We start from the raw sequence: 15183 nt of genomic DNA on the forward strand, positions 1-15183 counted from the left end.
TCTGTCCGGTGAGGCGGTGACTGATGCACGAGAGAGAGGGAGTGCCGATGACGCGATGAAAGCAGGGGAGGGAGATGTGATGGAAGCTTCTGGTTTATGCGAGAGAGAGAGTGTGTTTAGGTTTTTAGGGAATTTTTTGTTTTTTTTTAATTTTTCGCTATTTTTATTTTTATATGAAGTAAGGGTATTTTTTAAATAATAAAAAATTTATGGGAGTAGAATGGGAAATCCCAGAGAGTCTGATTCCCAAGTGAGTTCTCATTCTTGATTCCCGAATTATTGTGGGGTTCACAAAAATGATTCCCATTCCCCTCCTTATTTTACTAAGTAAATGCAGGAATCATTCCAATTTCAAATTTCCATTCCTGAATTCGGCAAGTAAACGCAGCTTAATACTTATAAAAATAATAAATAAAAAGAGAGTAATGTGTTAACCAGAATCTTTAGTAGTGTATGTAAGTAGAAAATATCACAATATTTCTTAATATTTTATAAACAAAAGGAGTTTAAAGTGATTGGTGAAATTTAACATTAGTTAAATCATAAAGTACAAAGATGGGAACGTTACCAGTTGTTGCAACGTAGATGAACCCATATATACATATAAATCGTAATAAATTCAAAATTAAAAAAGGACAAATGAAAAGAAAAAAGAAGCCGGAGAGATGTCCATTGAATAGCAAGCCTATCCTGAAGGATGGATTTGTGCTTTGAATAGTTGCGTGCCTGGTCAACATCTTAGAAAAGTCTCGTCTGATTGAGGCTTTCATAATTGGCCAAATGGACCGAGAACTCCGGTGCCGGTGGTCATATTGATGCAAATGTGCAATTACAAATTGTGAGGCCGCTGAATGAGCCCATTCGAAGAGAGAAAAATGAAGAGATTGATGGATGCCTGCCGAGAGTGTCACTTTTCAAGCCTGTGGGCCATTTCCAATATTATTGTTGAAGCTTCTACCCTCCAGCGCAGAAGAATTCTCTGATCACTCACATTCACACCTGCTCATCAATCAAACAATGCAAATCTTTACCATAAAAATGAATTTGGACAAGGACCCAACACTCAGCTGGCTTCCGTTATTAAATTTGTCTAGGTATAGACAAATTGTGGACATTTCTGGCGTTTGTAAAAATTTGTGTGAAGGAACTCGGTTGAATATTGAAAGTGGATGTTATTTTTCTTGTTCTTCGTCCTTTATAGAATCGTGATTATGTAAAAGGAAGACATAAGGAGAAGGAAAGAAGCTCAACGATATTATTCACATTAACTAGCTTGAGACCAAGACTTCAAGAGTGATTAATATTAAAAAAGCTGAGTTACTGCGTCGAGCATATCAAATACATGTATTTCTTTATTTCATTTATACACTTAACATGATAATCAGATAAAACCTACAGCTAATTACAGACTGGAGTTGACTCAACTTTTGTTATACGACCACGCCACACATACTGGGCATGGTGGTGCCTGCAACGAAAGGAACCCGGGTGCGTCGTCGGTGAACAAACGCACTGCTTTATCAAGCCACCGCCGCTGCCACCATCACCACCAGCAGCCTCTCCACCCACTTCTTCATTTGCTCCCTGCACCGGAACCCTTGAGACAAACCATCTGCCTTGAACCAGCACCAAGTCTGTACGGCTAACCAGACTTACGCCTGTTGGGTAACACATTTTCCTTTTGTGCTTTCACGCCCTCTTCTAAAGTCTATGTTATTTTGTGTTGTCGAATGTGCAGCCTGAAAAGAGAAGAAAAGAAAAGAATCTGCGTGCTTTAAGAGAGATTATTATGCAAAAGAAAAGAAAGGAAGAATGAAAGAGAGGTGGCCAAGCAAAGTTTTTATTTTATTTATATACGTTTTTGGGATACAGATATATGTAAAAAGCTTTTAGGTTGATTCGCATAAAACATTTTGCTTTTTCCAAAGCTCCCAATTAGGCGTTTTGCGCATATGTTCTCTCAGGTGATGATACTTCTCTGAAAACGAGGTTCTCATGCGTACACGTGTCCAAACCATTGTCTATCAGAAGATTAGACAGCCGTGGATAGATAGACACAACCGCACAGGACATACTAGTGCCGCGTGTGGAGGATCTCTAACGTGGCATTATGTGAGTGGAGTGGGCACAGTGGTAAATAGAGCAGCACCATGTATGCTTGAGTAAGTAACGCTGAAGTTAATTCAGTGTGTGCGGATGCTTTCACTTTGCACGGGGACGAATGGTTGCTACTTGCTTGCTTGCTGGTTTTAGGACTTTTCTTTGATATAACGTTAAAAATTGAGTTTGTTGAGATTTACGCAATTCGTGTTTTGAAGTTTGAGGGGTTGGGCGTAAAAGGAAAAAGGAAAAAAAAGACAAGCCAAAGCTGATGCCACTCCAGGTCAGATTCTTAACAAAAGTTTAGTTCATTTTTGGATGGTAGCAAAAAGCAAAAGCCATGACTGGGCCTAAATTGCCGATGCTTATTCATTCGCGATCGCATTCATATTAGTACCACAAACAAGAAAAGCAAAAAGAATATTCTGATAGGTGGAGAATTGGTTTCGTTCAGACTCTTTTGTCTTTTGATTGCTATTGAAGTGAATTATAACTATAAAAATAAAAATTAATAATGTATAATGAGTATGATTTTTAAATTATAATTTTAATAAAAATAATAAATATATTATAAGTTTTCTATTATACAAATGATAGACCAAATTAATTTAATTAATAAATAACAACAGTTATTGTTTATCAAAATATTTTAATATAGTAACTTTTACGTTAAATTTGCACAACCTCAATGCTAAAGAATATCCTAGTATTTTTCTGATAAATGAGAAACATTTACTACGGTAGTAGTACCTATCCGTTTTCAATTATGTGGTTTAAGAAAATAAGTTGCACACTTATTGATGCCTATAACTAGAAGAATGGTTTTTAGGGGTGGGCAAAAAAACCATAGTCTTAAAAAAATCGAACCGAACCGACGGTTTTTTCTAATTCGGTTCGGTTTTTATTTTTAAAAAAACCGAAATATACCGTTTGTAAAAAAAATCGAAATGTCGGTTCAGTATTCGGTTCACTTAACTGAATCAAAAAACCGAATTATTTTTTTATTTTATTCAAATCAAACATGTGTTATTTCTTTTTATAACATTATGATTATGTTTATATAGATGGAGTATTGAAGTTTGGTTATATATTTTAAAATTTTAAAATTTCATATTTTGGGAGTATCTTATTAATAGTTAGTAAGATATTAGTGATAAAATGTGTTTTAAATACTTTATATTTATTGGTAATATTTGTAATAAAATTAAGATAAATTAATTGTTGAAAAAAATTATTACATTCATGAGGCCCAATGGGCTAAAAATTTAAAAATTCAAAATAGGCTCAATAGGTTCAGAACCGAAAAAACCGAACTGAAACGAACCGATCCGAAAAGAACTGTTTGAGTTCGGTTCTTATTTAGTTCTTTTTATAAAATAACCGATTTAAATCGGTTCTACTTAATTTCAAACCGAACCGTGCTCACCCCTAATGGTTTCTCCAAGTGTGCAACTTATTTTGGGCCAATATGAATTTTTATAAGTTGCACACTTATTTTGGGCCAATATAGAAAATGAGTTTCAAATTAAGATTGTGGAGGTGGGAGTTCAATCCGCTTACATGTCCAATTGGCAGTGGTGGGTAGGACAGGTGTTGATGTGGTATGGGCTCATGTTGTATTAAAATTAAAATTAAATGGACTTGATTATCTAGCAAAAGGTTGCTTTCGTCATGCGATGTGTGAGTTCGGGTTGGGCTGATTAGAGTTTATGAAGTGGATCTTGAGCAAGAGAAGGCTTTTCACCGATCAGAGAGTGACGTAAGGCTTTACGGTGTTACCAGTGTAACGGACTTGGGTCCACACAAATATACTTACAACAACCCCATACCAGATCTTGGGCCCACCGTTGATCAGTAACAAAAATGTGTTTGTTACTTTTTCCGAATGAATTCACACATTGCGTCAATAATACAAAAGAAATGTTTTTTACATTTAGATCAGAAGAAAACTGACTTTTACCGAGCAAATCGGGCTTGACAAGCAGTAATCTGTTAGGTTATGCTGCTGGCTGGCATCTTTTTATTTAATTGTCATCCTACAATTATTAATTAGGGAAATTATCCACCGTACATCCGTTTTTTTTAATTTTTTAAAAAATACATAATTTTTTTTTTGCTAAAATCCACTTGAAGTTACATTTTTTTTTTTCATTTCCGTTTGGAATCCGTTAAGGAAATTAACGGAATATTGCTTAAATGACTTTTTTACCCTCAAATGTAAAAGATAATTTATTCATCGACCACTTGTTTTTTGTGTATTTTTTCAGAAATACACAATTCTTAATTTATATTTACTGACCTCTACTCGAAGTTGTATTGTTTTACACCTATCCACCACTGTGTCGTTGTAAAATGACGATTTTACCCTTATGATGTTAGTAAAATTATAACGGTCTCCAAACGGAAGTGGAAAAGTGAAAAAAAATGTAATTTCAAGTGGATTCCAGCAAAAAAAAAAAAGAGAATTGTATATTTTTAAAAAATAGTGAAAAAACGGGTGGACGGTGGATAATTTCCGTATTAATTATTAGTTACCAAATACCTAATTGACGTTTATATATATTGTTTTCCAGATAAATCTCCGACTTCAATTCAATGGTCCTTCTCAATGACGTCTCGCTGAGTACATCTCGATACAACTCAATTATAATCGGTGTAATTTTCCCCCTTTTTTTTCCCCTAATATTGCCATAGACGAGGACTTATTTTGTTATTCAACTTCAACCAGTCTCTTAGTCGCTGCCACAAGCCCACAAGTGTCTATGTTATGAGACCATTCTAAAGGAGGAAAAAGCCAAAGTCAAAGAGCCATCATTTTTTAACCAACAAATTTTGAAATGTATTGTTGCAAATCTACCGTTGACAAGGATAGAAAATTCAAACACTCCATACGATAAATTAACTGACAATATTATTTTCCGTAACTCCACGATCAGTAATTAAGAATTTATATCTCCCTCAACATATAAAAGTCGATAACTTGAGACATAATCTCCATCTAAATAAATAATAATTATAGTTACTCTATAATAAAATAATTAAATATAAGCGTAAGCGTTTACGTAATAAAACAACATCAATTTTGTTAGCCAATCATGTGATAAAAGAAAAACGAAAATAAAAGGAAACAACAGCTGACCAAGCAAAGTATCATTGTATTATTTGTATACAATTTCTTTCTCCTTCACACTGATTTGTCTCTAGAAGTTAATTATTATTTGTTTTTGGTCGTCAAAATATAAAAACAATATAGAAGGCAACGTGGCGGAGTATAAGTGGAGGAGGGAGGGACCGAGGAGTCCGAGCCAGTTCCGTGTCCTACAGTCCTAGTCCTCCTCGATGAGCCGCCAACCGAGTCGAGTCAAATAAATCTCGCGTTTACCACGCGTTGCTTTGAAGTTTAGATTCCACACTCCCAATATATTTGCCACGCCTTTGCACTTTCTTGAAATTTCCAGGAAACTGCAAGTGCAATTTGATTGCTTACAAATCTTCTCGTATAAATAAAATATCACAACGCCTCTCGCCGATCGAAAAGCACTCATCAAAGACAGAGTTGTTACAGGGTATCACTCGGCGAGGGAAAATATGATGAACTCGATGAGATTATACGCTCTCCCAGTAATTGGATTCATGTTCATGGCGATACTGCAACTGGGTAATGCTCAAAACATGGCTCCTTCACCGGCTCCGGCTCCGTCTAGCGATGGTTAGTACTCGTATAGTCAGTCACATACACAAATCAATCAACCATATTAATCTTTTTTTTTTTGGGTTAAAAGTGAAAAATAAAATTTAATTGAAGTGGATTGGGTTTGATCTGCAGGAACAGCGATCGATCAGGGGATTGCATACATCCTTATGGTGCTGGCGCTGGCAATTACATACCTGGTGCATTGATTTTGATTCTTTTTCAACTGATTCTTTTATGTATGTAGTTTTTCTCCACAATCATTTCACTTGGAGAGAAAGTAACTGCATTATTTGTTATTCTTTGCCCTGTAGCCTTGCCCTATATATGTAATTAACTGGTTACTGCAATCTTTCATTGAATCCAAATACTTCTTTTTTTTTCCTCTTACTTGGTGTATGCGATTTTGTTCAAGTTTCCGGGTCCGATCCTGTATTTTCTGCACGATTATGGGTGTTTTCGCATTTCAAGATACTATATAAATAAATATACGAAACAAAAGCAAAAAAATTCGAGATAATCTTCTTTATGGCCAATTGGCCATTTCATGATATGCAGCAAAAAAATTCGTAAGTTGATATGCAGCCACTTGATGATATGAAAAATAAGAAAATAACGACCTACTAGTTGGGTTGTGTAGGGTTGGCCGAATGCCAATTCCCAAGGCGGATCGAATACCTAACCGGTTTGCTGAAGATATGGTATTTGCAGATATCTAAATATTAGTTAAGTTTTCGTTCCTGTTGTGAAATTAATGGCCTCTACCAGTTTAGTAGTTCTAGCTCCATTATAGGAGCAAAAGCCAATTAATTGAATTTTTAATGCTTTAGTGGTAGCGACATTTACTCGTTTCCTAGTGTAATGCTTTAGTGCTAGTATTATTATGATTAATGGGACAAATTTTTAGAGCTATAAATATAGCTTATATTGTAGTAAAAAGAAATGAAAATGAGAATGGATTGGAGAGCATTCCATTGGGAAAATTAGGATAGTTATTGAGAATCTGTACATTGAAAAATCAAAGCTTATGGTAAATAATAATCAAGGAAGCTTCGCTAAATTCCTTACGAATTTTATTTATAACAATTCAGGCACATTGAGTTTTTTTATTTTTTGAGTTTTGGGTTAGTGGAATATTATACAATTGTCATATTACACAGCAATGTAATAATATTTTGAGTACATAAGTAAGTTTTAAGGAAAATTATTTTATTAGTACTTTTAATTATAATTATTTTTATATATGATTCAAGAATTTTATATTTTGATTAATCATAATTTCAAGAGTTTTATTTTTTTAGAAGTTTATTTTTTATTGAAAATAAGTGTCCTTAATCAAAATTTCGGGCGAAAAATTACTGAAAATCTTGTGAAATAGGGTGAGAGCCAAAGTTTTGATGCATAAACAATTATTTGTTTGTTGCTATCACATTGTCTTATGGAGTTTTTGAAACTTATATTATCTTATACTTATTTTGATTTTATAAAATAAATTTTGAAGGAGATCTCTTTTGGCAATGTTAACCGGATTTTGGTGGATCTGATTAAAACAAATAAGATAGCATTTTAAATAAGAAAGGTTGCCAATCTTGAAATGTGCTTTTCACAAGACCAAGGAGGATAGCTAGTTGAGTATTTGATGAGGGGCAGTAGGCTCAACCTCTAAGCAATTTAGGCGGTTGCTTAAGGTCCTGTTTTACATGAAAGCCCCATGAGATAATTATTTTATATATAAAAAGAGAAAGTGAATTTAAAAATCATTATTATGCATTTAATTTATTATGTTTTGTATTTATCTTTTCCTAAATAAACTATCAAATTCCTATAAAGTTTATTTAATATAGTACTTAGTAGTTTTAATTCCTACAAAATTGATAAATTAATAGTTTCAATCCTACAAATTCTCTATTTCATTGTTATAATTAATATGTTATAATTTAAAAGTTTTATATTCATTTTAAACTTCTATAAAAGCCTCACATTTTATTATTTATCTATTAAGTTTTTCCTCCAACAATCAAGACACGATATGTTCTTGGTCTTTGAGAGAAAGAAAGAGAGAAAAGGAAAAAAAATCCTACTTCCTCTACTTTTCCACTTAAAAAGAAAAAGAAAAAATCTAATAATTTTCTCTATTCTCTATGGTTATTGGTATTTATTCAAATGCTCAAACAATTAATATAAAGATAAAGTTAATTTATGATTTCATCTCAAATTACAGATTTTATCTTTTTATTATTCTCTTAATTAGTTGTGTTCTTTATTTGTTCTTATTTCTTTTTAATATATTCTTTTATTCATCTACTTTTTTGTGTGTGCTTATTTGATCTATTTTGAAATAAAACTATATTGAAAAAACTTTAGAAAATAGAAGAATAGAAAAATTAGTTTAATCTAGAAAAGGAGTAGTAAAAAAAAATTTAATTTGAGTTAAAAAAAACAATAAGTGAAATTGTTATAATTGAATCAAAATTTCATGGATTAGCAATAGTATAATATAATTTTATTTAATAATTTTACATTTTAGATTGTTTAAAGAATTGATTTTCAATAAATAATATATAACTAATATATATATTGTCTTAAATTTTAAGAAGAACTAATTAAAACCATTTGTCTAAGACCCCAAATATGGTTGAGTTAGCTCTGATGAGGGAATGAAGATGTAATAAAAACAAGGAATAAACCACCAAGTTGGGTTTGTGAGAACCTGCAAAATGGAAGTAAATCGTGGTTAGAGGTAGAGTCAACAGTGATTGACAACCATACTCAAACACTCAAATTAGATTTTGAATAATAAGAGGCGGTCTTGAGATAAAAAATGGAACTTAAAGCTATTAACAGCGGCAAATATGCGATGAGGAAGAATATAAATGTGTAATTTCAATTTTCACCCGACGCGAATTTGTTTTTTTACCTTTTTTTTCTGTTTAGGATTTTTTGATTTGGTTGCATTTGTGGGTCAAGTGTTAATGGGTCCAACAATATAAGCTTTGTTAACAGTGAGCTCAACGCATTCAATCAACGTTCTTTGTGGGCTGATCAAGTCAATTAAGTCACTATTTGTGGATGAAATTGAGTCAAATTGTGAAATACCAAAGATTATTAGCTTGTTAGATGTGAAAGATTTACAAACGAAATTGCTTGCAATGGACTGCGTACTTGAAATTGGCTATTTCGGTAAAATATGCGTAATATAGTTACAGTTCGTATGAAAATCACATTATAATCTTTTTTTCATTCTCCAATAATCATTTGGAAGCAATTTCAGCCGCTGTTTCAGTTTAGTTTCTGCATCATACGGGCTGCCTCGAACTAAATTACTAAAGTTCGTATGAAAATCACGGATCTGTTTTACTTTCTTTTCTTTCAAAATGACTTCAGAAGTAACTCTGGGCACAAGCTCAATGCACCTGTATATATTTCTTTTCCCTTTTCGTGTCAAATTTAAAACTTTCTTCGCATTTAGTTAGATTATCACGTAATCTAGCTTTAGTCTTCTAGTCTTCTAGATCAGAATAAATTATATGATTTGGTGTTTTGGTATCCTGAATATTTCATCATTTGTTTAATATTTTCATCATTTGCTGTTTAATTTGTTTATTTTTGGCCATTCTGCTCTTGTTCGAATTATTAACCCGTCCAAATTAGTAATCCGTACCAAATTATTAACCCAAACCATATTGCAACCCGAAATCAACAATCTGAACTCGAACTGAATTAAAAACCTGAGTCAAATCAAACAAAATGTGGAATCGAACCAAACCAAAATAATTTTCTAACTGTTTGGGTTGAATTTTTAAACCTGAATGGGTCACCAACCGAACCGAAATTGAAACATCCCCCCTCCTATGATTTCCATTTACACGGATAGTAGTGGTGAATTTCAAGCTCTAAAATCCTTCATTAACATGGTATCTCTCACTTCCTCAATCCACCACACACACCCGAACACAATGGCTCTACTGAGCATCGTCATCGAAATCTTAAAACAAGAATCACTCTTTTAGATCAAGTCTTAAATCTTTCTCACAGCTATCTCTCTTATTAATAGTACGCCCACTTCGCTGCTCCAATTAATTTCAAAGTTAGAAAAATTATTTGATCATTCACCTAATTACACAAAATTACGTGTGTTTGGGTGCTTTTTTTTTTTTTTTGGTCTATGGCTCAAACTTTACACTAATTATAAATTCGAACCAAAATCTAAGCCTAATGTTTTCTTAGGTTACTCTTCCACACAAAGTGCCATTAAATGCCTTGACCCTACAATCAAAAGACTTTATATTTTTGGACATGTACTATTTGTTGAGAATGTATTTCGTTAAAAGTTCTAGTGACCAAAACTTGCCCAGAATATGTCTAGATAATTTTTACATATGGGATTATGGGTCCCTTCACTTAATTCACTATCACATATTTCTATTCCCACTCAAAGTCAAACTCTCCATACCGAAAATCACTCCTTAAATAAGCCAAATATTCCTCCTTCCATTTACATTTTATACTCCTGCACATCACCAACCACACTTAAATTCCTCTTAACTTCACAGAAAATCACTCCTCCCCAACTCAACCAAATACATCTCCACCAAACACAACCCAAAATCACGTGTCTCTCACTACAAGTGTTTCCGAAGAATCCTGCCCTTCTGTTATGTTGCATGAGCTAGCCATTTGCACATCTTCGACCCCACAAGATGCCTTTGACAGTGAGACTTCCTCATCTCAAAAGAAAACCTCCACATCCCTATCTCCTTTTAATACCTCAAGCCGCCTTCAACAACACCAATAAAACCCCTCGTACCATCACCCGTGCCCAAAATAACATCTTTAGATCAAATCCCCGATTTTTTGTCTCCAGCTGACATTTACCTCCAGCCACTATTAAGCCTACATCTGTCTCACAAGCATTAAAATAACCATAATGGAGAACAGTCGTGTCTGAGGAGTTTGATGCTCTTATTCGTAATGGTACGTGGGAGCTCACTCCATCTTTTCTCTTCCATCTCAAAATATTGTGGGCTGTAAATGGGTGTTTCGAATTAAACGAAATGCTGATGGTTCTATAAATTGGTAAAAGGCTCGGCTTGTGGCTTAAGGATTCCATCAGAGGCCCTGGCTTGACTACACTGAAATATTTAGCTCTGTAATCAAGCCTACTACCGTTTGCCTTATACTATGTTTGGCATTATCACAAGGATGATCTTTGCGACAACTTAATGAGGTATTTATGTCTCAACCACCTGTTTTTATTGATCCCACATATCCTACTTATGTTTGCAACTTAGAAAAGCACTCTACGCAAGCCCCACATGCCGGGTACACTAAGCTTCGGAACTTTCTTCTATCGATGGGATTTTTCAATTCATTATCAGACCCTTCTTTATTTACCTACTCTCATGCGGGTGTTGCTTATTTATTGGTATATGGTGATAATTTAGTCCTCACTGGCAATAACAATTCTAATGATGGAATTCATCTTGCATATGTGTTGGTTTTTTATATTGAAGAAGATGCAGTTGGACTTGTGGTTTGATTGATTAGATTTTGTTGAACTACTGAAAAATCTGCAACGTTTTACATATGAGTAATTTTAGAGTATAAGCTTCACTGGTTGATATAGCCATCCAATGTTTGTTATCGTGAGGGTTTGCCTAATCCAGATTAAATCAAGCTATCAATTTTCTTGATGTTGTAAAACTCCCATTGTACTCACTGCTAACATCATGTGATCGAATACACGTATTCGTTTGAAATTTTGCTTGAAGATTCTTATGTCTTGACCATCTGCCAAAATAAGTGAGTTTTCTTTATTCGATTTACGAGTGCGTGTCGTGTGTTTTTTTCATATCCATGGAACACGTTTATGATTTAGTAATTACTATTGGGTTTTTTCCTTGTTTCTTCTTCCATCATGTTTTTAATCTTTTTTTACTAAGTGAAATTGTAGGTTATTGATTTTTCTTTCGGTGAGGAGATTAAGGTTAGAGCGGTTCATCTTTGCATGGGAAAAGAATGCAAGATTTGGAAGGTGGAATTCATCGATCAAAGAGGCTCAATAAAAGCCAGGAGAATCCTCTATCTTTTGCTCCAATCGCCCAGCATCATGCTAGAAGAGGTAATAGCTCTAGAGCCTACTGTTAGGATGTCCTAACAAGAAATCCAGTTAAAGACAGTTTTTGTTTGTCCAAATTCAGGTGCAAGTGGTAGACGCAGAGGTAGAGGTTGTAAAATGGTGAATCAAGAGAATGCCAAGACTTCTGTTGCTGGGCTTCGCGTCAGGGTTGGCACAGGTTTGGACTTGCCAGTGAAATAGGTAGGTGAGAAAAGGGCTGAAAAATTATTGGCTGTTGAGGAGGAAGGAAGTGCAAGTCCACTTCCTGGGAAGGTACTACTTTTTCATCGTGAACACTTGTAGTAAAATTAGTAGATATAAAAACAGACAACTTTTATTACCATTTTCTAATGTGAAAATCACATTGCTCTTGACCTGAATTGATATTTTTCTTTTTTATCGTCTATTGACTTTATAGTTGCTTCTTTCTTAAACCTTGTTAACTTTCATGGAAACTTAAAAAAAAAAATCATGGAAAGCTGTTGGCTATGGTTAGATTTTAAATAAATTCTTCTCAACCATGACAAGCAGTCAAATGAATTTGTTTTTTGGTTGTTTATGGAAAAATAAGCCAAGAATTTTTAAGATAAAGTCAAGTTTTAAAATGATTAAGCTTTATACGTTGTTTTTACCCAAAACGTTTCTGCTTGTTATAATGCGTTGTTAGCTTTAGCAGCCTATGTCATGTTTTTCTAGTTCATGCATTAGAGGCAATACTTGGAAGTAGTTTATTTTTAATTTATTATGCATTTCCTCTTCAGATACAGCTTGGGAACTCCCCTTTGTATAAGGTAGAGAAAAAGCTGGAAAAATGGGGTTTTGGACAAGTGTATGTTGGAAGAAGGATGACCGGTAGCATAGGGCGCCATGGGCCTGATGCCTTAGAGGTTTAATTTCTTGTGCAATTCTGGTAAACCATGCAGAATTATTAGGAAGTGGATTTTTTTTGTTATGTTTTGTTAATGTTATTCTCCTGTTATGTTTGTAGGTTGTTATGAAGTTTGAGTGTCGAAATAATAAAGGGTGCAACTTAAGCCCTCCTTATAAGTAGTAAGTATGGGTGTGTTTGGAAGTGAGGTGATGTACCTTTTAAGCTGCAACTGTTGTGGAGTAAAAATTACAGTTGTGGAATAGAAGTTAGGAAAAAAATTTGTTAAGCTATCAAAGCCCAACTACAAGTGTTACCAAACACCTTAGTTCCCAAACGAGCTATACATAGGTAGGCGAGTTTGATTCTTCTGCTGTTTTAACTCAACTTTTATGTCCTAACCAATCTTTCTGTCTCAAAATTATTGTTCAGCACTCTTAATGGTTGTTATGGGCTTCCTTTGGTTCATTACAAAGGCCAGCAAAGAGACTACTATATCCTTATAGGTTTCACCCTTTGCATCTTTTATATTTCCTGTTTATGTAGAAGGTTATTTTTACCTTTTGGTTATAGATATTAGTAATCTTCTATGATTACTATAGATTTTACAGAGTGAGGGGGAAAAATTTTCTTTTTCCATTCAATAAAAAATAGAGAAAACAAATAACTTAAATAGGGAAAAAACAGAGGATTAATTTTATACTTAGCAACTGACTTATATCATCCCTAAATCTTAGGATTTTATTCAAATATTTAACAAATAGATCATAATCAATTATTTCTAATCTATCAACACTCTCCCTCAAGTTGGTGCAAATGTATCTGTCATGCCCAACTTGCTAACTTGAACTTCCAATGGCTGTCTCAGGCTCTCAGCAAGCCTTTAGTTAAAACGTCTGCAACTTGATGTGTGGTAGGTACAAATAGAGTATAAATTATTCCTTCTTCAAGCTTTTCTCAACATGGCTGCCTTGTTATCACAATACAACTTCATAGGCAAACTCACTAGTCTCTTAAGCACTTTTAGAACCATTTTTAGCCAAAGAATCTCACATACTCCTTGTGCCATTGATCTGAATTTAGCCTCAGCACTACTTCTAACACCAATATTCTACTTCTTGCTTCTCTAAGTGACTAAATTGCCCTATAGAATGTACAGTACCCTAAAGTTGACCTTCTATCAGTTACTGTACCTGCCCAATCAGCATCAGTATACACCTCAATTCCCCTCTTCTCATTTTTTTTGAAAAAGAGTCCTTTTCCTGGTGCACTTTTCAGATAACGAAGGATTCAGTATAGAGCTTCAAGATGTTCTTCATATGGAGAATGCATAAATTGGCTTACCATGCTTACAATGAAAGTAATGTCTGGACGAGTATATGACAAGTAAATTAGTCTCCCAATTAGTCTTTGATATCTCCCATTGTCTACTGGAACACCATATTTTACTTCCTCAAGTTTAGAGTTGGCTTTTATTGGAGCGTCAGAAGGTTTGCAACCACTCATCCCAGTTTCTTTCAAGAGATCAAGAATATAATTCCGTTGTGAGACAACAATGCCCTTCTTTGATGTTGCCACTTCTATTCTACGAAAGTATTTTAGTTGGCCTAAATCTTTAATCTCAAACTCCTTGGCTAGGTTTTGTTTCAATATGCTCATTTATACTATATCATCTCCAGTTAAAATTATATCATCTACATAAACAATAAGAACATAAATTTTATTTTCAATATATCTCTTTGTGAAAAGAGTATGATCAAATTGTCCTTGATCATATCCTTGGTTTTTACGAAATTTGTGAACCTCTCAAACCAAGCTTTGGGAGATTGTTTAAGGCCGTATAAATACCTTTTTAGTTTACGTACCTTGGTTCCAAATTACTCATTAAAACCAGGTAGAGGCTCTATATAGACTTCCTATTCTAATTCCTCATTCAAAAAATCATTCTTCACATCCAGTTGATTTAAAGGCCAATCAAGATTAGTTGTAATAAACAAGAGTACTCAAATTGTATTTACCTTTGCCACTGGAGAGAAAGTCTCAGAGTAGTCTACTCTATATGTCTGAGTGAACCCTTTGGCTACGAATCTAGCCTTGTACATTTCCAAGGATCCATCTGAATTGTACTTCACAATTAACACCCATTTATAGCCGACAATTGTCTTCCCATATGGCAGGTCCACTTTCTCCCAAGTAGCATTATTCTTTGGGGCTCTCATCTCCTCAAGCATAGCTTCTTTCCACTTAGGAACATTTAGAGCCTCATGGACACTTTTAGGAATAACCACATTGGACATTTGTGAAATAAAAGCACAATATGATGAAGAAATATTTTTGTAAAATATAAAATTTGACAAAGGATGTTTTGCACAAGACCTAACACATTTTCTAAGAGCAATGGGAAGA

The 15183-nt window shown here is 34.0% G+C and overlaps 1 long non-coding RNA gene across 1 annotated transcript; it reads left to right on the top strand.

Moving 5' to 3' along the window:
* Positions 1-5502: 5502 nt before the first annotated feature.
* On the top strand, positions 5503-6217 carry LOC18055889. Its single transcript, XR_002903969.1, has 2 exons — positions 5503-5809; positions 5927-6217. It is a non-coding gene; the product is annotated as an uncharacterized LOC18055889 (long non-coding RNA).
* The last annotated feature ends 8966 nt before the right edge of the window (positions 6218-15183 follow it).

Source organism: Citrus clementina, unplaced genomic scaffold, assembly GCF_000493195.1.
Source record: "Citrus clementina cultivar Clemenules unplaced genomic scaffold, Citrus_clementina_v1.0 scaffold_1, whole genome shotgun sequence".
Taxonomy (NCBI): Eukaryota; Viridiplantae; Streptophyta; class Magnoliopsida; order Sapindales; family Rutaceae; genus Citrus; species Citrus x clementina.